A 25,000-nucleotide genomic window follows, 5' to 3' on the forward strand; every position below is an offset into this window, starting at 1 on the left:
AACACTTGATCATTTTAAATATTTTCAGTGTAGCCTTTACTACTGTCAATTAATAAACCATAAAGACATAGGTGATATGTTAATAACCCATTGTCAAAGAAGACATGCATTACTTATTTACAGAACGACGACGAAGACGAGGACGACAACGACGACGACAATGACGATACTTAGTAATATATATAAAAGCAATAACATAATCACTCGAAATTAAAAATGATCGAAGTAGTTTAATGAATAATTTAATCTATTCGACGATAGAACTTAGTCGTCTATCTATTCTATATAAATTAATTTATTATACATATTTACGAATATAATTTCTGATATTATCGATTATTATTGACGATCCAATTTGATCGATCGCTAAACTTAAGTTTACTTCCTTTGTTTTGTTTTGTTTTGTTTTTTTTTAATTTTGTTTTGTTTTGCCATCTTTTCTTTTCTTTTTTTTTTCTTTCTATTTTCTTTTTTCTCTGCACTCGTAAAAACCATACGGAGCAAAGTAAATCCTCGGTCGCATCGTTTAAAAACGATAAACTTCTTCGACGAGTTAATCCGATCGATATCAACATAATACGATATGTCCATTACGTTGCATCGAATGCTAGTCGAGTTTTATACCCCATTATAACTCGCGTTCTAACATTACCCACGCAGACGTGGCCTCGCGTTTTAATGTAATCCATGAGCCTTTTCTTGTTTTTTTTTTTTTTCAACTACTCTCCCGCTTTACTTTTCCTCCTTTTCCACCTCCTCCTCTTCCTCTTTCTCTTCCTCCCTCGTACTCTCTTTCTCCTCCCTTTCGTTCCTGCTCTTTTCTCGAGCAGCCTTTTCTCGATGGAAAATGTTAGCTTTATTTTAAGCTGAAATACACTTTGACGCAGTTAGAATCGATTATCGCAAACCGCAATGCGTGTTACCTACGACACACGATCTATTCCAACTCGTTATTTATTTGTTTTTAACAGTTTCATCCAGATCAGGTTAGCTTCGTTATCCGTAAAAGTGATTACGTTTATAGTATGAGACAAATGTACTCATTTCATAATTTTACCGATGCAATGATTCTATACAATTATTATTATTATTATTATTATTATTATTATTATTATTATTATTATTATTATTATTATTATATTTTAGAGAGAATTCATTGTACGTTTTACTATCGTTTTGCAATTAACGATCCTTACAACCGTTACGCAGTATAAAACATTTGAAACTATGGAAGAATTACGAAATTAATCGATTCATTTTATAGAGAGAGGAACATATGTGAGATAGTAGGTAAACAGATCGAACGGAGATAATGTAGATTATGAAAATGGCGATAGGAAAGAAGAAGGAAATTTCAAGATTTTCGATCTATGAAAACGATAAAAATGTAGTATTTACTTAAGTATAGAGAATATGAGAATTGAACAGACCGATTGGAGAAAAAGGAAGAAAAATAAAACAGGGATTTGGTTGGCCAAAAAAAAAAATTGACTCGACCGTTTTCTAGCTTAGACGATCTTTCTTTGTTATGGTCCTTTGTAAAAGCGAAGAAAGATATCGAGAGTAGAAGAGAAGGTTTTGCTTTCTTTCCATCGCTGGTGAAGCATCGAGAAGAGGAGAGAAAGAGAGAAAGAAGAGGCAAAAAGACTCATAGGTCTACTCCCCTTTTGCTATCGCTGCATTTTGCGATCCGATTCGCTAGAATCCTCGTTTCTAGTTTCTTTCACCTTCTTCTCTGTTATATTGTCTTTTAGATCAATGAGAGAAGAATCGCTTAGACGAAACTAATTATGCGAAATGGAGTACGACAAAGCGATAGGTTTCTATCGAATCGAATACTATGTAGAGACACGTTGTACCAACGATTCACCCTACGGCATTATTCTATCGGAGACGATGCGTTGCGTTACCTAGTCGCTTCGATTTTCTATCCTTCTCTCTCTCTCTCTCTCTCTCTCTCTCTCTCTCTCTCTCTCTTCCTCCTTCTTTTTCTATCTCTCCGTTCAGAATCCCTTTGATTTTACCTCTCATTGTACGCCCGAACGTTCCTGCAAAAACGTTCCGATATGTTTCCCTCTCTTTTGTATCGATCTTTTGTCTTTCCCTATTTTTTTTCTACCCTTCGTAAATGCAACGTGATTTTTACGTAATGCAGCACAGATGCACATTGTCGATGTTTTACTATTTCTTTTCTTTCTCTTTTCTTCTTTTTTTTTGTTTTCATTTTTCCTTTTCTTCTTCTTCTTCTTCTTCTTCTTTTTTCCTTGTTGCGTTGTAAACACATAGCTACATACGTACGTATAGACACGCAATCGCGGGTAACACTTTGTTTAACGATGTCAATTACGTGTTTTCGAACGATATCTGTTCGCAAACAATGATTAATAATTCGTGAAGGTGTAAGACGATGAAAATTTTATTCAACCGATCGCGTTGAATTCAAAGAAATTCTTAAGGCGACTCACGTAGCGAATGTTATCATTGATGAGTCGCTTATAAAATAGAAAAGTGAAAATAGACAAGAATTGAAAAATTGTAAGAGGCACGTTCCCTTTAGAAATTCAAAGTCCGAAGATATTCTTTTTCCGTTGATTTCGCAAAATAAATGTTCGTTTCTTGGAAGAGCGAGAGATAAATTCCATTGTCGCGAGCGCGCAAACATCGCGTGTATGTACGCGAAAACTCCCACACGTTCGTCACACGTCACTTAATGCCAGTCTTCTTTTCTGCTTCATGATAATGCTTTATTTCTCTCTCTCTCTCTCTCTTTCTCTCTCTCTCTTTTTTATCTTTTCTTTTTTTATTTATTTCTTTCTTTCGTTTTCATTTTTTTCTCTTTTTTTTTTTTTTTTTGATTTTACTTTTAAAAAACGTTAGTAAGACTCAGTAGAATTTAAATGCTAATTATCGACGATCATCGGATAACGAGATATCGAAAAATATTAAGTTGAATGTAAAAATGCCTTTTTGGAGTTCCTTTTGGAATTAAAAAATCATTTCTTTTCTTTCAGGCTTTTCGTTCCTTTTTTATTTTCTTTGAAACGTTACTGGATTTTTATAGAGGAATATGTTGAAATTTTATACAAGATTATATCTCTCATTAATTAACGATCGCGAGTTTAAACAATGTTTACGTTTTGGATCGTTTGATTCATCCAGAATAAAGTCAGTTGCTTTTGTTCGTCAAATATATTCGTACATACTCGTCCATGTCATTGTTATATATATATATATATATATATATATATATATATATGTATTCGATAAGCTCGGGCTGTAGTATTTTTTTTTGGTATTTAATTCGAATTCGTAACGAAAACCATGTTCTCCACATTCGCTTTTGAGTTTGTTCTGTTTTGTTTCTTTTTTCCGTTTCGTTTTTCGTCCTGTATTGATATACCCAAGAGTTTCCAAGCCTTCTGTTAAATCCACTTTCGGGAAAGATTTGCATTAAAATATGCAAACCTTTTTGAAATTATTTCTATTGATTTCGATTTATCACATCGACTATTCATCATATTTTTATCATTTCGTTTTTTTTTTATTCATCTTTACCTTGTTTTCTATGAAGAAGAAAGGGTAAAGAAAAGAAAAGTCATGGAAAAAAAGATACCACGAAGAATACGAGAATACGTGATATATCCTTTCTGATAAAAGTCGAAGAAGACGAGCTGATCCGAGATCGAAGATAAATCGGTATTCGATTACTTCGATCTGCATGTCGCCGAGTAAGCGGATTGAAAAAGTCGACTTTCGGTATTTCCAATAACTCGCGCGTTGATATAGGTTTGGAGGTTTTATTTTCTAATCCGGAAGCGATGGTACTTACGTACACCGGCAGTCAATAATAGCGTACCACTCGATTTCACTCCTCGATAGGAGAAGCTTTTCTTTCTATCAATTTTATTTTATCATATAAGGAACAAAAAAAATATATATATATATGATTTCGTATCAGAAATGTTTATAACTATTTGAAATGTGACGATCAATCGAGTAGGTAATATTTCTCCCTTCGAAACTGGTGACAAGCCAACGAGTTCTCAATTCACGTAAATATTGCTTTTTTATTACGTGTGATCGTTACCAGGATAACGAATTGAGATCCATATTTTTCCGAGCAATCGAAAGAATTGCTTACTCGTTCGTTCGTGTGTCTATGGAGATATGTATATAGATATATAAAAATTTACGACAACGATCATATTTCTTTTTATACGATTAAAGTAATATGAAGTAGATAAGCGAACCCTTTTCTAATGATGTGAAATTGATTGGTATATTGATATTATTAATTATAGAAAATATTTATATTAATCTTATTGCGTCTCATCGAGTATATAAAACGTAATTTATTTGAAATATTTAAAGGTTTCATGTTCAGTTCCTCGATGGAATTTTTGAAAGAATTGTGTGTGTGTGTGTGTGTGTATGTGTGTACATAGATTAAAAAGTGAATAGTTTATTTGTTGTATTTCATTTTTCATCGATAGTAGAATAGTACTGTTATGGGAGTTTCGATTTATGAGAAAACTCTCGACGCGTTACTTTATCCAAGAAATTCTGGTATCACTGGTATCGTAAGAAAACTCACATTCTTACGGATATTGCGTATTGCGACTGGGTTCGACCGCATAAATACGAGAGTCGAATCAAATCCCGCTGTATTTTCTCTCTTTTGGTAAATATTGAGACAGTCCTATTCGTTTCGTTCGTGAAATTTTTGAACGAATAGGAACGATCGCTTGGACGTTCATCGAATAAAAAAAAAAAAAAAAAAAAAAAATAGAAAAAAAAAGAAAACAAAGGGAAAAGAAAAAGAGAATGTAAACGATTGAAAAGTCGATGACATAGATTTGGTCTCTTTTTTAAATTTATCTTTCTTGCTCTCTCTCTTTCTCTCTCTCTCTCTATCTCTCTCTATCTCTCTATTTCTCTTTCTCGTTAATTCATACAGATCCTTTCTTGCTAAATAAATATATATCCCTTTGAAAGGGTTCGATTCTGGAAAGAAAAACTTTTACGAGTCTTATTCACACGTGTTCGTGTTCATACATACGTGTATATTCCCAGTCGATCGATATTCGAGATTATTCGTTCGTTCTCGGAAAAAAAATTGGAAAACATTTTTTCCCTTCTAACGTAACCATAACGCGTAAAAATTTTCTCGTGAACTCATTATTAACGTACATACGTCAGGTAAATTCTGACGTGTGCTTTTAATTCGTCCTAATTAAATATTTATCTGTAAAATTTCACACACGCACGCACACACACACACACATATATTTCTTTTTATTATTATTATTATATACATATACGCATAATTTATTACATTTCTATCGCTTTTCTATTTATAAAAAAAAAAAAAAAAAGACCTGTTAGAAAACTACAGGTAAATGTTATATCATCAATGAGGACAAAACCTTACGGAAATAAATCGGTACTTACTCGATATAGAATTCAACCAACGTTTGTAGTAATTCCAACGATTCTTTTCATTGCGAAATCGATTAATCAAGAATCAAAGGAACGCAATCGACGAGAGTCGGTTGATTTTTAAGAGCGGAAGAATGAACCTGAGAGTACATTGGTTGATAGCCGAGCGAGAAATTTCTTGAAATCGAAATTACATTGTTAAGCCGGCCGAGAGACTTTGAAGCGTAACTATGGGTCGTTGCATCGTTGACCCTTATCCGCTACTCTGCACTTGTGCACGATCTCACGAAACGGACCGAGCTTCCTCCGACACCAGTCGAAGAGCCGTAATTTAACCTCACTGATTTTTCTCTTGTTTCTCTCTCGCTCTTTCTCTCTTTTTCTCTCTATATCTCTCTATCTTTTTTCTCTTCCTCTCTATTCCACACAATCTCTTTTTTTACGAATACCCTCTTTATAACACTCATTCCTCGCTCGTTATCACAAAGACGTTAACTTTTTATCGAAAATGAACCGTTCGAATTGATCGAATTCAGTTAGATTTAGATTTTATCTTCGTTAAAGTTCTTCGTGAATAAGCAATCTTATAATTTTTGTCTTCTCTTTCTTTCTCTCTCCTTTATATATATATATATATATATATATATATATATATATATATATATGTATGTATAAAACAGCGAATGCTCTTTGTCGAGATACGATGGACAATTATATTCTCTTTGTTTTATGTTATCGTAGAATGTTGATTTTATTTCATTCATTAACGTGCAGTCTTCTGTGCGAATAAATTAAAGTCGAGAAAATTGATAAAATTCGTTCGAATTTGTTCGTAATTCTTTGTTCGAGATTAGTCGATATTCCTGATATCAGCTGACATAATAATTACTTTTGTTTTAAACGAGATTATCTTGAAAACAGTCAAAATTTGAGATCTTACATTTGCTATGTCATGACGATAAAACATTTTTCAAGAGACATTATTTTTTATGTATGTAAGTACGTTTGTTATATGCTTACATACTCGAAAATATCATGTTAATCAACTGTTATTGTTTTCTATAAACCATAATTAAACCGTCATTATTTTCTTTCAGAAATGTAAGATAACGTAAATTTGCTTGATAAACGATAAAGATATTTTCTTTATTACGAATATGGTATATGCGAAATATTATTATACGTATGTTTATAATTAATGAATTTGTTTTCTTTTTTTTTTCTTTTTTTTTTTTTTTTTCTTTCTTTTCATTAAAAGCGTTTCATGCAAATTATTATCACAAAAAGCATCCTTTGACAAAAATAAAATTTGTCTTGTTTAAAATTTTCTATCGATCAATTTACATTGATTTGAACTCGATAATTAATAAAACGGAAGGGATATTATGATTTGTACTTTGATGGACACGTAGGACAGAAAGTCGATGGAATATTTAGAATTATATTTAGAAGAAAAAGAATTTGTGTAAACGATTTTCAAGTTGGTCGACAACGATAAAGTGTGGCACGAGATATAAGTATTTTAAAAATTTATCATGAAAAAGAGAGAAGGAGGAAAGAGAAAAAAGATAAGATCGAGGAATCCTTTTCTTTCCGACATTATACAATTCGAAGAAGGGTGCTTTCGAAACTTTTCTCTTCTTCAGCAAAGAAAACCCTTCTCCAAGGAGAGTTACATACACATAGAAAGATAAAAACGATGGCTAAGGGACGTATGACAGGGAGACAGAAAGAGAGAAAGAGAGAGAGAGAGAGAGAGAGAGAAAGAAAGAAAAAAAGAAAGAGAAAGAGAAAAGGAGAGTGAAACACGTAGCTTCGTTTAATCCGTTCTGTCGTGGCGAGAAAATGACGAAGACGACGACGACGACGACGACGACGACGATAGGGAGGACTAAGAAGGAGTAGAAAAAGAAACAGGCAAAAATAGAAGAATAACGTGTGACATGGAACAAAGAGAAAAAGATGGAGAGTGACAGAGGGTGTTCTTTTTCAATGGAAACTCAACGAAGCGAAATCATTTTGAAGACAAAAGATAAAGGAGAAAGAGAGAGAGAGAGAGAGAGAGAGAGAGAGAGAGAGAGAGAGAGAGAGAGAGAGAGAGAGAGAGAGAGAGAGAGAATAAATAAGTATAACGATAAGGAAAATTTTTAGGGAAAAATTCATGTACTTATATATAATATAGGTATATTCGATGTATATACGTTGAACTAGTCGAGAACGGACGATTTTGAAATCAGATTTGTGTCTCTTACTTTCCTTACACTCTCTCTCTCTCTCTCTCTCTCTCTCTCTCTCTCTCTCTCTCTCTCCCTCTCTCTCTCTCTCTCTCCCTCTCTCTTTCTCTCTACCTACCATCCCACCCTTTGCTACCCACGCAGCTAGCAACCTTCGCCGCCCCGCAGCGATTTTCTAGGTCGACCCGCATTTTTCGCCTTGTCCCAAATATCGAGGTTGCTCGTTTCGTCTCCAACTCGTCGATCGATTTCCTACCCTTCTCAGCCATTTATACTAGCACGTTCGTTATACAGGCTGAACTCTGTTTCTCTGTCTCTGTCTCTGTCTCTCTCTCTCTCTCTGTCTCTCTCTCTCTCTCTCTATCTCTCTATCTCTATCTCTATCTCTATCTATCTATCTCTTTCTATATCTCTATCTTTCTCTCTTTTCTATCTTCTTGCACTCGTAGCCCAGCCAGGATGATTAAAACCGGCGCGCCTTTGCGGGCTGCTTTTCGGGGGATGTAATTATCGTTAATACTTCCCGTCGTCTTTTTTTTTTTTTTCTTTTTTACTCTTTCTCGTATCGTTCATCAAGATAATAATTTATCGACTAACGATGATTTCGCTTTATTAAGCCATGTCCTCCTGTGGTATAAGGATTATTTTCTCTTCTTATTCTTTACTCGTTCCCTCTTTTTTTTTCCTCTTCGTTTATATATATATATATATATATATATATATATATATATATATGTATATAATTTTGTACTTTTATCTTTGATTGAAATATATTCTATTCTTCTATTGTCCTTGAATGTTACAGTCAAATTGATCGCATATCAATTCTCATCGAGCCCATCGTCTGTGTAATATAAAATATCATTTTGTTCTTTGTTCTTTTTGATTAAATGGAAAATTGTTTATAGGAATGTTTATGGTAGATCGTAAACGTAAGCATTTAAAAGCGGACGCTCGTAGATACATATATCGCCGTTGTGCATTTGAGTCGTTTATGTTTCGTTACTGAAATAAATAATAAAAGTCGATGATTTGTATTTTTATTAATCATAATTTTATAAATTGAAAAAAGAATGAAAAAGAAGAAAATGTGCGTTACGGTTTTTATTTCGTATTTGATATTGATCCAATGATATTCGAACAAGTGAAGATTTATATACTTTGGGACGAAAAGTCTTCTTGCGTTTGTGAATTGAATCAAATGTTCGATTCAGGATCAAGGTAAACTGGATATGGTATGAGGTAACGACAGCTCGAATTGCATCTACTTATCGAAGTTACCTGTTGGAAAGGAAGCATCTCGCGTTACACAGTTTCCTTTTACGTTTTCATATCGTTCCGAGGGATGCTGAAAGCAAATATTATCCGTTCGGCGAAACGTTAGTAGCTTATAGTTATTATACTTAAGGTGTTTCTTCGAAATATCCTTCGATATTTATATAAACGAAAAATGATAGACATCGTTTGAAATACGATACGATATTTACGACATTTTACATTTCATTAGATTTTATGTATTATTTATACCGATTATGATTGATTCTTGTACGAGATCGATCATTAAAATTATCATGTTATTATTTAATCTATTTTTAGAAATGAACTGTACAAAAAAATATATATACATATCTTTTTATTCTTAATGCGTTTACTCGAAAAGCGCGACAGAAAGTCGTTTCGGTCAGAAATGAATTTTCACGGTGGGATAATTTTTCTTTTTGTTTTTTTTTCTTTTTTCTCTTTTTTCTCTTTTCCGACGTTTAATTTGTTTATTTAAACGAGGTAAATACGAGTATCTACTACGTACAACGTCATATAAATTAAACGTGCGTTCCGTTAGTTCATCCACTCTTGGATAAGCAAAAAGATGATCCAACGGGACACAGCATCCCTCTAGGTCCACAGGGACTAACCGAGCACGTGAGAGAAACACTTCTTATTAAATGAGTCGGCAAAGCAGTCTCAACGCAAAATGCAAATCGGACTCGCATAATCGGAATCACAGCTTAAAGTACTTTTGCATAATATTATCTTAACGCTTACAACGTGCTACGGATAACCACGAATACGATTCTCCCTCTCTTCTCGTCCCTTTTTCTTATTCGAGCAACTATCTAGGGATCTCAAAACGTTGGGAGAGAAAGAGAGAGAGAGAGAGAGAGAGAGAAAGAGAGAGAAAGATACAGAGAAAATGAGAAGGACTACTTTAGACCCTTTACACGTTTATGAGTCGTCTCTCGTATATAAACACACCGTAAGCTTTTATTTTAGAACCGTTGTTTCTCCTTTTCCATGTACCTTTTACATGATGCCATTACCTTGTTCGCTTACGCACGTAGTAAAAGAGAAAAGTTCATTAATGAGAGCGTTTCTGTATTATACAGATACTCTCAGTCGCATCTACTGTTCTCCTTTTTTCTTTATCTTTCTTTCTTTCCGTCTTTCTTTCTGTCTTCCCTTCTCTCTTTTTTTTTTTTTTTCTTTTCTATTTCAAGAGATAACTCAACGATATCTGGACGTTTATGCGAAAATATGTATGTTGAAAATAAAAATAAGAAGAGAGGAAAGAAAAAAAAAAAAAGAAAAAACACAGTAGCTCTGCACAAATTTCATCTACTTTGGGAAATTACGAATGCAAGCTCGATCAAAAGTTCGGTTAAATTAATGAGAAGTAGTGGCCTTAAGTATCTTCAAGTGGTTACTTAAGTAAACTGTGGAGGAAGGAAAGTTAATTAAGTCCTTTTACCATGTCCCTCTTTCGTTAGGATTAAATACAAATCTATCGCAAATTTATTCTTCTTCTTTCTTTTTTCTTCTTTTGCTTCTTCTTCTTTTTTCTCTTTGTTTCTTTTTATTTCCACAGATTTTTGGCTCTATGCCATTCGAGTTACGTTAAATTAGTCGAATCTAATTAAGTATATTCGTAAATATTACGTAGAAATAAACATACGAATATATAAATATATTATATACATATATATATATATATATGTATGTATATAAATATATACAGGTATTTTGGAATATAGGTTCCTACGTGAACAAGAGGGTTAACACAACACGACGAAGTACGTCCGATTGATTGCATCTGTTCGATTGATCGGCATTGCACATTCGTATTACAATCGCGCATTCGATTGGTTACCAATCCAATCTAATTTACACGCGATGGATGGGCGCAAAGGCAACTGATCACTAATAATCCCCGCTCGAGTGGCGAACGTGTATAGAGACGACAACGATAGGCGCATATTCGCGTAGTATACGGGGCCCTGGCCGTTTGCACTTCATCGATATCGATAAAGTAAGATACGTAACACTTTATGGAACCGATAGCAGTTCAATGAAAGCGACCACTCGATATTTATACGGCCTTTCGAATTCTATGACATATATTTTACCTTTTTTCTTTTTTCCTGTTTTTTTTTCTTGTGTTTTTTTTTCTTTTTCCTTTATTTTCTTCCTGATCGACGCGTTTATTTTAATAATAATACTCTAATCTTATTAATCTTTATTGTAAGTAGATTATTGTAATGTAAGTTATAATTATGGTGAATTATGAATTATATTCAATTGAATTTTCTGTTTCTTTTTTTTTTTTACTTTAATGAGTACGATGAATAATGTTTGCACGTTGTTGATAATGTTTGAAATGAAAATACTTTAATATCTTTTAAATCAAGTTAAAACAGTATTGAATTAACAATCTTGAAAATTAACAATTTAAGTAGATTATTATAATGTAAGTTATAATAATTATGAATTATGAATTATATTCAATTGAATTTTCTTTTCTTTTTTTAGTTTAATAGGATGATGAATAATGTTTGCACGTTGTTGATAATGTTCGAAATGATAATACTTTAGTTTCTTTTAACTTTCGTTGAAAACAATATTGCATTAACAATCTTTAAACAGATTTGCAATTATAAATAATGGCGAATTTGAAAGGATTACATCGAGCCTCTTTTTCGTTCGAACGTTAAATTTATAGAAAGGAATGAAATTGGTGGTAGCCATGGGAAAATTTATACGCTCAACTGGATATTACAAATATCGAGCGTGAAATCGTTTGAATATTTTTAAAGTACAGCGTTGTAAATTTTTCTCACCGAGTGGTCCTCTTTTATGCGGTAACTAATTAAACGACAAACGTTCAATTTGAAATACGATTTCAATTAAATGCAAAAGAGTAATAGAGATGCTTGCTTGATCCACGATATCTAACACTTGAAATCGTGTAATTAAGCGGACGTTAATAAAATCTTTTTTAATAATATGGCCGACCGGTAGTAATATTTTTCTATTCGGCAATGTGCGAGCGAAATAAACATACATTTTTAGATATATACATACATACATACGATACACATATACAAACGAACAACATATATATATATATATATATATATACACTTCAAAATTTTCTTTTTACAAAGAAATAACATTGAAGGAAATTATAAAAGATCTTTATTCGCGGTAAACTCGAAAGAAGAAGTTATCATCTCATGGATCTAAAGAAAACGGTAACTATAACGGACGCGTACGATGCGTAAAGAAGTGAGAAAGAGAGAGAAAAAGAGAGAGAGAGAGAGAGAGAGAGAGAGAGAGACACGATGGAGTCTCGAAGAAGTAGGAGGCGGAAAGAGAGAAAGGTAAATGAAGCCGGCAGATAAAGATCCCGTCTTGACGTCAGTAGTACAGTCTCGAGTACTTACGAATGCGTTCGACGGTATCCGTATTTTTTTGATTATTTGGTACAACTCTTTTTCTTGGAAATACGAAGTAGAAGAGGAAAAAGTAGAAGAAGAAAGAAAGAAAGAACAGAAGTGTAAAAAAGACATACTCTTAAATACGAGAACGAGATACGATTCAGCTGTGTAGGTCTTTGCAACGGTTTTTCGGAGAATCGAAGAGAAGCGTTAAAGTTACCCCCTGCTTGCTCCCTCCCTGCTTGGCAGAGCATATCTATCCGTTTAAAAATATCTACCCTTTTATCGTAACCGTACGGAATGTTCAGAACAAAGAAAGAAAGAAAAAAAGAAAAAAGAAAGAAAGGAAGAGAAAATTTTATCTCTTACATGTGAAATAGATACGAGACAGTGGTTTCACGATGTATAGTGAACGATCGTGCATAGACGAGAATATTCGTTAAGTACGGACAAAAATGATCGGTGCTTTAAACCGTCAGCAGTTTTCAAATCTAGTGAAATTTTTGTCGTTCCATCGCGAGCCTGCTTGTAGTTTTATCGTAAATTTCGAATATACCTTCTAAAGAATTTCTTCTCTTTCTTTCTTTTTTTTTTCTTTTTTTTTTTCTTTCTTTTCCTCCCTTTCACCCTTCTTCTTTATAAACTACCTTTGTACAAATATAATAACAAAATATAGAAACAAGTTATTGCTATGCCGTAGGTCTCGAAGAAAAGTTGTATTGTACCGACAAACCGAACTACATTTCTTCTTCACGGTAAATTCTCTTAAGAGAAACCCTAGAGGAGATTGCTCTCCAGTGAATACAGAATCAAGAATTACAAATGTACAATAAGTTACAGTCCACAGAGTATAAGCGCGATGTTGTTTTCATTTTCTTCGCAATTGATTTGCGAAAGAAGGAAAAGTTCATTCGGCTAATAAACCATGAAAGATATTCGTTTGTATTATATGATTGTATTATATTTTTATTTTGCATTTTATTATTTTGAGCCGAATTTAACGTTAATAACTCTCACGATTTTAACTTTTTACAGGCACGGGTAGATCGAGATTAATTAATGACGTTCAAAATGTCCTAATTGAAGTCGCGAAGTATTAAAAGAAAAAAGAAAAAAAAAACAAAAAGAAAAGAACAAGAACAAAAAAATAGAAAGAAAGAAAGAAAGAAAAGAAGAAGAATTAGATGTTTCGGGATATTCAAATTTTTGATTCGACGACGAAACCATTTTTATCTTTTTGCTTTTTTTTTTTTTTTTACTCGATCGTAATTACATCGTCGCACTTTGGATGTCAGAGAAAGAGAGAAAGAGAGGAGTTCTTTCCTCTCTGTCCTTTTTTTTTTTTACACGCTTTCATAAAAACGTACCTGACCGCGCACAAAGAGAAAGTGCACGGACTACTTGTGCTATTCTTGTGAAATCCACGAGTGCTTCATCGTGCGCGTGGCTTGTTTACTGTATTATAACGGAATGCTCGTTGGCGTCGCGGCGCTTTTACGAGAAGAGGAGAGAGAAATGGGTAGAGAGAGAGAGAGAGAGAGAGAGAGAGAGAGAGAGAGAGAGAGAGAGAGAGAGAGAGAGAGAGAGAGAGAGAGAGAGAGAGAGAGAGAGAGAGAATGGTAGAAAGAAACTTTAGGAAAGAAGAAGGGATTTTTTGGTGAAGGAAGTCAAGCGATATGAAAAAGAAAATTATTCGTTTCGGTGCAATTTAAAGTATCATCAAAGAATAATTCGGAGAAGCGTCATTAACGAGCACTGAGAACGACTTTCAATATTTCCTTTCTATGTGAACGTTATCAATCTTCTTTTTCCTTCTTTCCTTCTTTATCTCTCTTTATCTCTCTCTCTCTCTCTCTCTCTCTCTCTCTCTCTCTCTCTCTCTCTCTATCCATCCATCTATCTATCTATTTCTTTCTTTCTCTCATTCTCTTATCCTCTTCAGTTTTTCTCTCGTCCCGTATTTTCCAGTGGAAAAGATCTTGCATGGATTGGAATCCTCGATTCCTTGATGCGGTTTATCACTGAAACCTGGTGTGATTCAACATATATGTATGTAGTAGAACATATGTATGTATGTATGTATGTATGTACGTATGTCTTTACGATGAAAGGGTTAAAAAGTATCGTCGGCTTCGAGCTCTTTTATCCGCAAAGTACTCGCGCGTGGTACGTCCTTAGAACCGTAGCCTTTCTCTATTTTTACTCTTCTTATATAATGTCAAAGGATAGAAACGTTTCTATCTTGTTCTATGTAAAATCTTGCTTGCCGTACGCTTTCGGTCACTGAGTTGTACGATCAAAATTTCGAAATGCGAAAAGCGAGAGATAAAAGAGTGGGGAGGGGAAAGGAGAGAAAATAGAGAGAGAAAGAGAGAAAGAGAGAACAGTTGGCAATATATTTTGAAAAAGTTTTTTATTACATAAGTAAATATCTGTTGTATATCTATATGGTTTAAATTATCCAATGATTATTGGACTCGTACAAATACAAATATAATACAAAAATAATTTTGATAATCGTACAAATCGAATAGAAAAATATTTCACCGTCTTAACCTCGGTGACATAAGGACAAGAGTTTCTATTTATCAGAAATCGGAAATTTGGCTGCACCGACGACACTGCGGAAAGATTACCACGACAGATGTGGCTGATTGTCGAGAGACTAGATTCTCTAGGTCCCTTCCTGTGCCAAAAATCTTTTCTACGATTCGTTAACGCGTTGCTCATGACACGAACTGTTTAGTGACTTTCGACTTTATATTCTCCTTTTTATCGTTCATAAGATAAACGTCGGTTCTTTTTAATTTTTTTTTTTTTCTTTTTCCAATTATGTGACTTTATTAGGGAGATAGAAGAAGTTGGATATAAATATACAACAAGACGAGACACGTTTCGAGTTACTTTTAAATTACGTATACGTCGTATGAAATGATCGACCTTCAAATCATCCGGACGTCTTCACCTTTAAAGAAGTTTATACTGTATGTAATATCTGTCTCGAAATCATGTAAACACGTTATATGCTTGACTCTGTTTATATATACGGAGAAAAAGTTTATTGCCATTAGTCGAGGATCATCAGTCGCGTAGAATACATCTAGATTATATAAAATCGAAATTGTTAATTCAGCGACATCGTATTATACGTATCGTATCATATATGAATTAAGAACTGTGCGATATATCAATTTCTTAAATATTACGTCAGCAATTTATATCTCCTTCCAACGGGTTGTTCTTAGAGACTTATTCAATTTTTTCCATGATCGATCTTTGGACTCGCTAAATATAACCCGGTGTTTTTTTTTTTTTTCTTTATTTTTCTCTTTCCCCCTTTTTTTTCTTCTTCTGTTTGCTGACTATTAGCCTATAAAAAGTATCAAGACTAATTCGCGTAGGAGAGAAAGACGAATGTCAGAGAAATAGGACAAGAATAAAAGGATTAAAAATGGATGGGAAAGGCTAATACTAGCTAAGTCTGTAGTTATAACGCTTCTAATGTGACACATGATATGACATATATATATACATACATACATATATATATATGTATATGCATGTACGTATATATCTTTGTATTTATGTATGTGTGTACTCATTGCGAATGTCGGTATGGATCATCGACGTTACGTAAAGAGACCTCGATTACGTGAAAAACAGCTTTGCTTGAACGAAATAAATGGACTTTTTCTAATTCTTCGACCTTGAAAGTTTCGGATAATTCGAAGATCGAACGAATTTAAACAGATTAATGTCGATATAACGAAGTTTTATCGTCGTCCTTGAATTAGTTTTTCGTTGAGACGAATTTCTCGAAAGTACTTATAACGATTTATGAATTCTCCAAGTTCAAAATATCGGATACAGCTTTTTTTTTCGTTTTTTCTATTTTGTAATTCCCCGACGGATTCGTGGTATTACATATTCAGAGTTCGGTGTTGCCCAAGAATACGAAAGCATCCACGAACGAATTTGTTACGAGTTCGAGTTCTGAATAGACCGAGGTATCACAAATGCAGACAAAAAGACGACAACGATATAGCGTTCACCTCTGCGTACTCTGCAAACTGATCTGGAATGGAATAAAGAAAAAGAGAGTGGGAGGTGAAAATACAAAACAAGATAATGTACAAAAGTGACGTAACGTGTCCTTTTTCTTTTCAAAGAATCCTTTTCCGGCTTCTCCCGGCTTCGTAATTTTATGTCGACGTGGAAAATTTTCTACGTGTAGATACGTAGCGTACGTGACGATATCGTTACAAGTTCTCTCTCTCTCTCTTTATTTTTCTATTTCTCTATTTCTCTTTCTTCGATAACACGTTATTATCTTCTACTGAAATAGACAGAAGGAATTATTTTTTCTTATGTAGTAATGATATCATCATTACTTTTATCAAGATTCTAAGATTGATTCTTATTGATTATTTATAATTAATTATCTTCTATGAAAAGTATTGTATCTAAAGTAAACGATAATACACTCGATGAAACAAAGTGACCTTTAATTTTCTCGATAACTTCTACGATTTGATTCAACCAGACGTTGTTTTACCAAAGCAAAACAATCTCGAACGAGGATGGATTGAATTGCCGGAAGAAGAAGATAGATAAAGAGATAGATAAAGAGAACAGCAATTCTTTAAATCGATTGGGCGAGCTTGTTCGCGAGATGGAATCGTAAAATTATGATTCTTCGCGGTTTCGGACGAAGTCTGCACTCGCGACATTGCAGAAGAGGGAGAGAGAGAAAGAGAGATGCAGGGTGCGAGAGGAAAGAGCTTTCGAATTGATTTCGTCTTTTCGCCGCGGGTGTTTTACGTTCGATTCGGTGCGGCCATAAATTTTGGCTAACTTAACCGTTCAACCGGAAAGCTTTCTTCGTTAATGCCTCGAAGCAGTTCTGCCTTATTTCTTTTTCCTTTCCTCTCGTTCCTATCTTTCTATCCTTGTTCAATTTTCATTTTTCTTTTTCAATATATCGGAGTCCCATCCTCTCTTTTTCCTCCTCCCTCCTCGTCCCTTCACCCTATTAAATTTTCCTCGATTTTTCGTTTGATTTTTAAGAGAATTCAAATACATCGTTCGTTGCGTTCGACGGACGTTGCTCTCACCAAACGAACTTATTAAGATATTTCAAGTTCTCTTAACTATTACTACGACTAGTTCTACTACTATCGTTACTACTAATAGTAATAGTAGTAACTACCATCATCATCGTTTTCCGCAAGAAAGATTCTTGCTTCTTGGTAACTTATTCAATCGTGTTATACTACGGTCTAAAATCTGAGGAAGTTTCACGAGTCGTTCATTTTTTGAATAACTTGCAACTTTATATTTCTTATCCGCTCCTTCTCGCACTTATTATCGCTCGGTTCGGATCGATTAAACGATTCTTCCTTTGGAGTTTAAAGAAAATCGTTGGAAAAGTTTCGAAAGAGATAGAAAACGTGCGAGAAAGTTGAAACGTGGCGATAATGGCGAAAAGAGAGAAAAAGAAAGCGAATATCGAAAGATGGCGAACACGTTCTCTTGTCGTTTCGAATCCATATACGGTATGTCGTTACGTATATGATGTGTTGTATTAAGGGACCGAACAAATTCTTGCGTAATAAGTGAGATTCCACAAAGAATTCCATAAAGAAATGAATGTTCGTAAATATGTAAATGAAATACGAGAATGATGATCTTCGTAACAAGTAAATATGTACGTAGTAGCGAACATGGAACTCTTTTTTTTTTTTTATTTTTTATTTTAATTTTTTTTTCTTTTTTAGACACGTGACAAAGACGTACGTCGTTACGGATTTTTTCTTCTTCCTTTTTCTTCTTCTTCCATAAAAAATTTGCAACCAACTGATGTCGCGAAAATCGATAAAGTTGCAAGTGAATCGAAACGCGCGTACCATTCAGAGATGGCGCGTATACGATATTAGTTTACATTCTTGCTGATGATACGTTTTGCGTCATTGACTGCATTTTATTCTTATCTACGTTCTTAGAACGTTTCAACTTCATTTAGCAACGATTAATGAATCGTTAATTTTCTTTCTTTCTTTTTTCATTCGTCGTTTGCAAGATTTAGAACGATTTGCGGCTTTGAATTAGTTGCGATGTTTAAAATTAATTGGAATACTCGATACCTTGCTAATTAATAATCTGCATTTAATAGGAACCATTGGTCTCATTAGAAACATAACAGATTCAAAGAGTAAAAGCTTCAAGATCGATACTGTGATATTAAAGCTTCCATTTATATTAGAGAGAAGGTAAAACGTTCATTATATTTTATCCACTCATATTATATAATATTATTATTATCATATATTATATATACATATATAAGACTTCAATAATAAGTAAACTAATTATAATATTCTTATAAAACGTATTAGTATTAGTAACGAGTAAAAACGAGTAAAAATATAGTGATAAATATAACACCGATATAATTTTTACTTCTATACGAGTCAAATCGAATGAATAAAGTTAATTATTGCCCGCGTTATTACGAACCTTGGCACGTGCAGCTTTTATTCTGAAGTGAGAATGAGAAGAACATGGCCAGTAGATTGTCCAAACGCACGTTAATCCACTGCTCTAATAAATTTGAGTTACGAATGTAGAGAGGGAGAAGATCTGCAAATTCTCTCTTTCTCTCTCTCTCTCTTTCTCTCTCTCTCTCTCTCTCTCTCTCTCTTTCTCTCTCTTATTGCGAACCGTACACGTTCTAATGGTGTCTGATTCTGCAACGACCGTCTCTCCTATCGTTCGAGATAGTAGTGTGTGCCTTGGCCGGACCTCATAATTGCGCCAACGACGTAATCTACAAGAATAAATTGAGATTCTGGACCAACTTGGATCGTTCGTTGTTTTCGTCTCTCGTCGAGTAGGTTAAATTATGTACATGGAAGAAAATGGCAAATTTCGTGGTTCCTGTCGTCAAATTTTCTCTCCATCTTAAAAGTTTACTTTTCTTCTTGCCATGATAGAAGATAATGATCTAATGTAGAAATAATAATCACGATCATTGTTAAGATACGATTTGTTTATTTCGGTTGATTGGTCTTTCGGAAGCTTAGAAAGTCGATTTGCATTTTAAAAATGCTGGAATGCGGTAGAACTGCTTGAATAGTTGAAGAAAAAATAGAAAATGATTTATTTTACACACACACACACACACTTGTCCATTACGTACTTATATGGGAAATTATTTTTGTGTAATAATACTTATTTAAAAGCTTTAATCAACATTTCCAATAATCGTAAATATTGATACTTAATTAAAATGTTCAGTAGAATTATCACCTTCACGTATATGTGTATGTATGTATATATATATATATATATATATATATATATATATTATATAAATAAACATTTATAATATATAAATATGTGTGTGTGTGTATATATATATATATAAGGAGAGAAAGAGAAGTTGTTTCTAGTTATTCTATTTCCAGTTAAGCGATATGACGTTCAGCGACAACGTATTCCAATATGAAAATAGATTTCATCGTGCAATTAGACTCTTGCGGATAACCCGAGGAAGTTATCTATAAACCTGAGTAATTTAAGCAAGATCTCTAACGACCATAATATCGAGTGTCCTCGATTTTCCGTTGATTATAATCGTTATCACTCGTTCCTTCTAATAAGAGGAAAGTTGTAAAAAGAAATCACGAAGGGCGTTGAAGAATCAATGGTGATCGTATAACGTGTTTTTGCGTAAAGTCGAAAGTGGGACTCCTTGAAGCAAAGAGAGAGAGAGAGAGAGAGAGAGAGAAAGAGAGAGAAAGAAAGAAATAAAGATAGATTGAAAGAGAGGGAACAACCGTTGTGTTGTAAGAGCAAACTGTTACGGTACCCACGTGAACGGTACTCTCATTACATACGATCAACTCGCTGTAAATACCGTTGGAAGTTGAGATCCGAGCATGGATTATAAAAAAAAAAAAGTAAAAAATAAAATGAATAAAATAGAAAAAAAAGAAATATATATATATATATATATATATATATATATATATATATATACACAGATAGATGGCGTACGTCACACGATATCGTGTGTTTCATGAAAATTCGATACCCTTGTAATTTATGGTAAATCTAAACTGTCAGATATATCGAGAGCGTAAATATTGAAATAATTCATAGCTATGTATTCGAGATCGATCAGTAGAATAATAGATCGATCGTTTACATTATATTCACTAGATAGAACGAATGTAATCGAATTGGTTTGAATAAAGGCTTCGTTGATGATCGAAACTTCGATTTTCTTCATAGGTTTTATTAAAGTTCGATCATAACGATATAGAGTAGGTGGAAATTCGTCTCGCGTGGTCGTTCGATGGTTGGACGTTGGACAAGGTTTTGCTCTTAGAGTAATGGTACTCAAGGTGAAAATTGTTGCGGGGAATAAGCTTTCAATCTTCTTTTCTCGTCGAGCTCGAAATGCTCGCTTACAATACTTGTCTTACTAAATATACACTTAGAGACATAAACGCATAACGCACGCATATAAACGCACGTATAAATACGTATTATCGTGGTAGTTCAGTAGAGAGTCCCATTTTGCACGTGTCGAGCTTATTCCTTACGTCAAATGAATCATTTCGTTCGTTCGTAGATCGACGAGACTAAAGCTTTGTTATTAAAAATCGAAGCAGTATTTCTACGTATTTGTGCGTTACACTTTACATACACACAGATATTTCTCGACTATTAAAAATTATCATGAAGAATGGAAGCTCCGCTCTACTTCGCAATACTTCGTGTACAAAACGGTCAGACCAACTTTTATATTTACTCTCTTATTTTGTCTCTTCGCATCAATCGCGTTCTAGATTTTCTCGTGGAACTTTGCAAATAATATCCTATTTGTTAGCATAATGCAAACAATTTCTAAATACGAATTAATATAAATTAATGGAAAATAGCTTTCTCAAATATTTGTTTTCTTCCTGTTTTGTATTGTAGCGTGGATATACGCGCGTACATACGATTACAGATATTCTCCATGTTTTTACATATTTTGCATTAATACCTTTAGTGATCTATTATGTATATGTATATCTATATCTATGTATATGAAAATCTATTTTGCGAACGTAGACGCAAACGATACGGAAGAAACGATCGACCTTATCTTTTAGCCCGATATGCGGTTTTATGATAGTTCTCGAGCTATCCGATACTCGTACGATAGTGGATTAGTGTGCTTTGGGTAAGAGCTACGCTGTATAGTGGATGAATTTACGCCCCGCGAACTTAGGATGGAGGAATTCTTGGAAAAGATCCAGGTTAAAACGAATATGGAATGTGGAACGTCGGAGTGAATTCTTTCGCGAAAAGCATAAGTGCTGGATGATCGTAGGATAATGTTTTGTGCTTGTTCGCTTCGGTAAATCGTACCAGTTAAATGCTCCGTTTTCCTCCATTTCCAATCTAATGCTCGACGAAATTCATATTCGATATTAAATGACTGTACGATATTTAACGATCTGTTTTCTCGTTAAAAACATTTCGAACAAATGTTTTTTACCTATACGTTTCGAATCGAGAGATTGGGAGCAATCTTCGGAGAAGCAAATAATTTATATTAAAAAAGAAAGAACAGATAAATAAATAAATAAAATATAAATAGTAAATGCAGTAGAATTAATACCGATCGACCACCGCTCGATTTCGATTACTGCATTATCCTTTTGATAATTCGTGTTGATATAAGAACGATGTGAAAACTGCGTGAGAGAAACGATCGATTCCAAGCATAAGGTGCAATTAGTCGTCTTAACGTTTTGTCATTGTCTACACGCGATATCTACTCGATGATTTGTTTCTATTATTCGAAAGTAGGACGGACGTACATAGGTCTTTGATTTTATAAACGGACGCGCGTGATAAATGATTCGTACAAATACATTTCAGGAACATATGTAAATACATATTCTCTAATATTTTCAAATGTAAAAAAAAGAACTGTTTTAATCATTCCCATGATTATCCATGGCCATTCGCATTGAAAAGAAGACAATTTTGTGATATTTTGATCACAAAATTGAGATATTTTCGTATTACAATATTTCGTAGTTCATTACAATGTATAATCATGTGATTTATGTAAGAAGAATCGTATATACATATTCCTATCTTAGTTATCAACATGGAAAAAAAAAGACGCGTATCCTGTTTCTACGTATTACTAAAAAAAAAAAAAGCAGACATATTCGTAAAAAGCTCCTACAAAATTCATGTCTTCGTTTGTTCGGTGGGATTGCATGGTTCTTTCGAAACTTATGTATATTCATTCGATTTTATCTTTACGCGTAGTTCTTATTTAGAATATTTGGTTTTCCGGCTTCTTTATCTTCTTCAATTTTCTACCGATTCCTATGAAATATTTATACGGTTGCGCGTCACGAATATTCGTAAAAAAAAAGAAGTATCTTCTCTTTCTCTCTCTCTCTCTCTTAAAAGGAACATCTATCTCAGATTTTGTCGTGAATCGCGATATATTACCGTTGCATTTGCTTTTAGGAGGACATAGAGTGACTCATTTCTCGAAGAGTTGCTTTCAAAAGTTCCGACTATCTTGTAGAGCTCTTCCGAAGCATGACAAAGCAAAAGTGAAGTAAAATGGGAAGAGCGGGTACTTTTTAAAGTTACAAGATGCTCGACTATGCGAATCAATCTGTCCGTAAAGTTCGTCGAGATGTAGGGAAGAAGGAATTGGGCAAAATTGGGGTGGGAAAAGACTCAATTTTAGTCTCGGTGATACGCCAGAACAAAGTGGGGAGGGAAAGGACTCAATTTTAGAGTCCGTGATACGCCGAGGACCGATTTGAAATAATCGTGAAAGGGTGAAATGGTTGGTAAGGGAAGGAAGTGGTAGCAACTCGAAGGACGTTGGGAAATTGCGATCGGCGAAATTACCGTTGCTTTTCGGCAAATTTAGTGGATGGGGATAAAGAGGAAGAGCTCTTGAGAGGAGGGCTACTAAACTTTCTCCTTTCTCGATCGTTCGAGTTTAACCGGCTTGTGCAATCTATGGTTATGTATTTAAGTGCACGGGGCCTCTACGCAAGACGCATGTAAAATGGAGAACCAATTGCTTTCGATGGTGTCACGAGTTACCGATAAATAAATATTTAATTGCCCGTTTAAACTAGAATACAATTCGATTGCCATGTTCTCTAACTGGAAACAAATTTACTTTTGCTTTCGATAGATTCAACGACGTTGATTACGAATAAAAAGTTTGTTAATAGTGTCCCATAGAATTTTATTGTATTTTATCCGAGAACAATCGATGTAATTTTCAACAACTTTTATAGATCTCCTACTAATGTCTAATCAGATTTGATAGAATCATTTTGAAAGCGGATTTCAATTCAACGAGACAAATATATACCGAGAAGTCATTTTTGATATATTCGAAGAGTTCGTTACTCCGGAAAGTTACTATATATAATAATTGATCGGATTAACGTCGGTGAACATAATCCGAAATTTATCAGGATAATTTGCAAGTCCGTTGCTATCATTCGCGCATAATTTTGATGGAAAAGTTGAACTGTCCGTTTGAATCTCCTGATAAATTTGTCATTTTACCAAAAGGCGAAATGCGATAAAACTCTCGATTGGGAAGTTTTTGAAATGATAAATTTAACAGATGAAAGCTTTGGGAACGATTAAGTCGAGCGAATATTTTGGGTCAAACGTTAAAAGCTGCTCGAAGGGTGGTGAATTAATTTGATCGGTCCGCGCAATGTATACTTTAAAAAACCATCGTTACTGTCACGTGTACGTTGTTTCTGTTCGCGATGGAAACTGTTATGTTTACAGAGAGAAACTATTGACACGTATGAGATAAAAAATAATGGAAGGAGAAAGAGAGAGAAAGATATATATCTCTCTTTGCTAAACGAATGAGAGTATCCAAAGAGTATACCGAATTGAGCCTTCACTTAAACAATATTTACGATCGCCCATCTATCAAAATGAAATAAATATCAATAAATCTCAAATCAAATTTACATATCACGATTACTTTCGACAATCTTTTGATACAATTCCATTTCCTAATAAGTAAATATCTATCGATAAATTTGACATGACATAGAGGAATAGTGTGTTCGTTAAAGCGATTTTATACGTATTTCAAATGTAATCAACATCAACGATAACATGATAGCAATAATAATAATGAAAATGCCGAAATAATGATAAATTGTAAAGTGATATTTAACATTTTTCAATGGTTTGATTTGATACGAGAAGTTAAGGTTAATTTGTACTGTTCAACGTGAAAGTTTATCGATCGTTCGACTTTATATTTATGTCAATCATAATTCTTTGCTATAACAACAACGTCTATTACTCGTACGAAACAAAAATTTTGCGATGGTTACCTACCAACATTGTTCCTATCTCTATAAAAAAAAAAAAAAAAAAAAAAAAAAAGAAAGAAAGAAAAAAAGTAAAGAAAAAAAAAGGACCAACGATCGAATAATTAAATTTTTGTTGGAAACGTTTTCACGAATACCGGGAATATTGCTAAACGCAGCCATGCACTATTTATTGTCGAGTATATGTAAGTATATA

The 25,000-nt window shown here is 33.8% G+C and overlaps 1 protein-coding gene and 1 long non-coding RNA gene across 2 annotated transcripts in view; one reads left to right on the top strand and one right to left on the bottom strand.

The window, feature by feature from the left end:
* LOC122631166 (ubiquitin-like protein 3) overlaps positions 1–25,000 on the top strand; it is an 83,348-nt gene that overhangs the window by 1,770 nt on the left and 56,578 nt on the right. The window lies entirely within an intron of this gene.
* LOC122631167 lies at positions 4,936–5,797 on the bottom strand. The gene is made up of 2 exons (XR_006327632.1): positions 5,452–5,797; positions 4,936–5,245 (listed from the first exon to the last, which is right to left on the bottom strand). It is a non-coding gene; the product is annotated as an uncharacterized LOC122631167 (long non-coding RNA).

The sequence above is a fragment of the Vespula pensylvanica genome, chromosome 8 (assembly GCF_014466175.1).
Source record: "Vespula pensylvanica isolate Volc-1 chromosome 8, ASM1446617v1, whole genome shotgun sequence".
NCBI classification, from domain to species: domain Eukaryota; kingdom Metazoa; phylum Arthropoda; class Insecta; order Hymenoptera; family Vespidae; genus Vespula; species Vespula pensylvanica.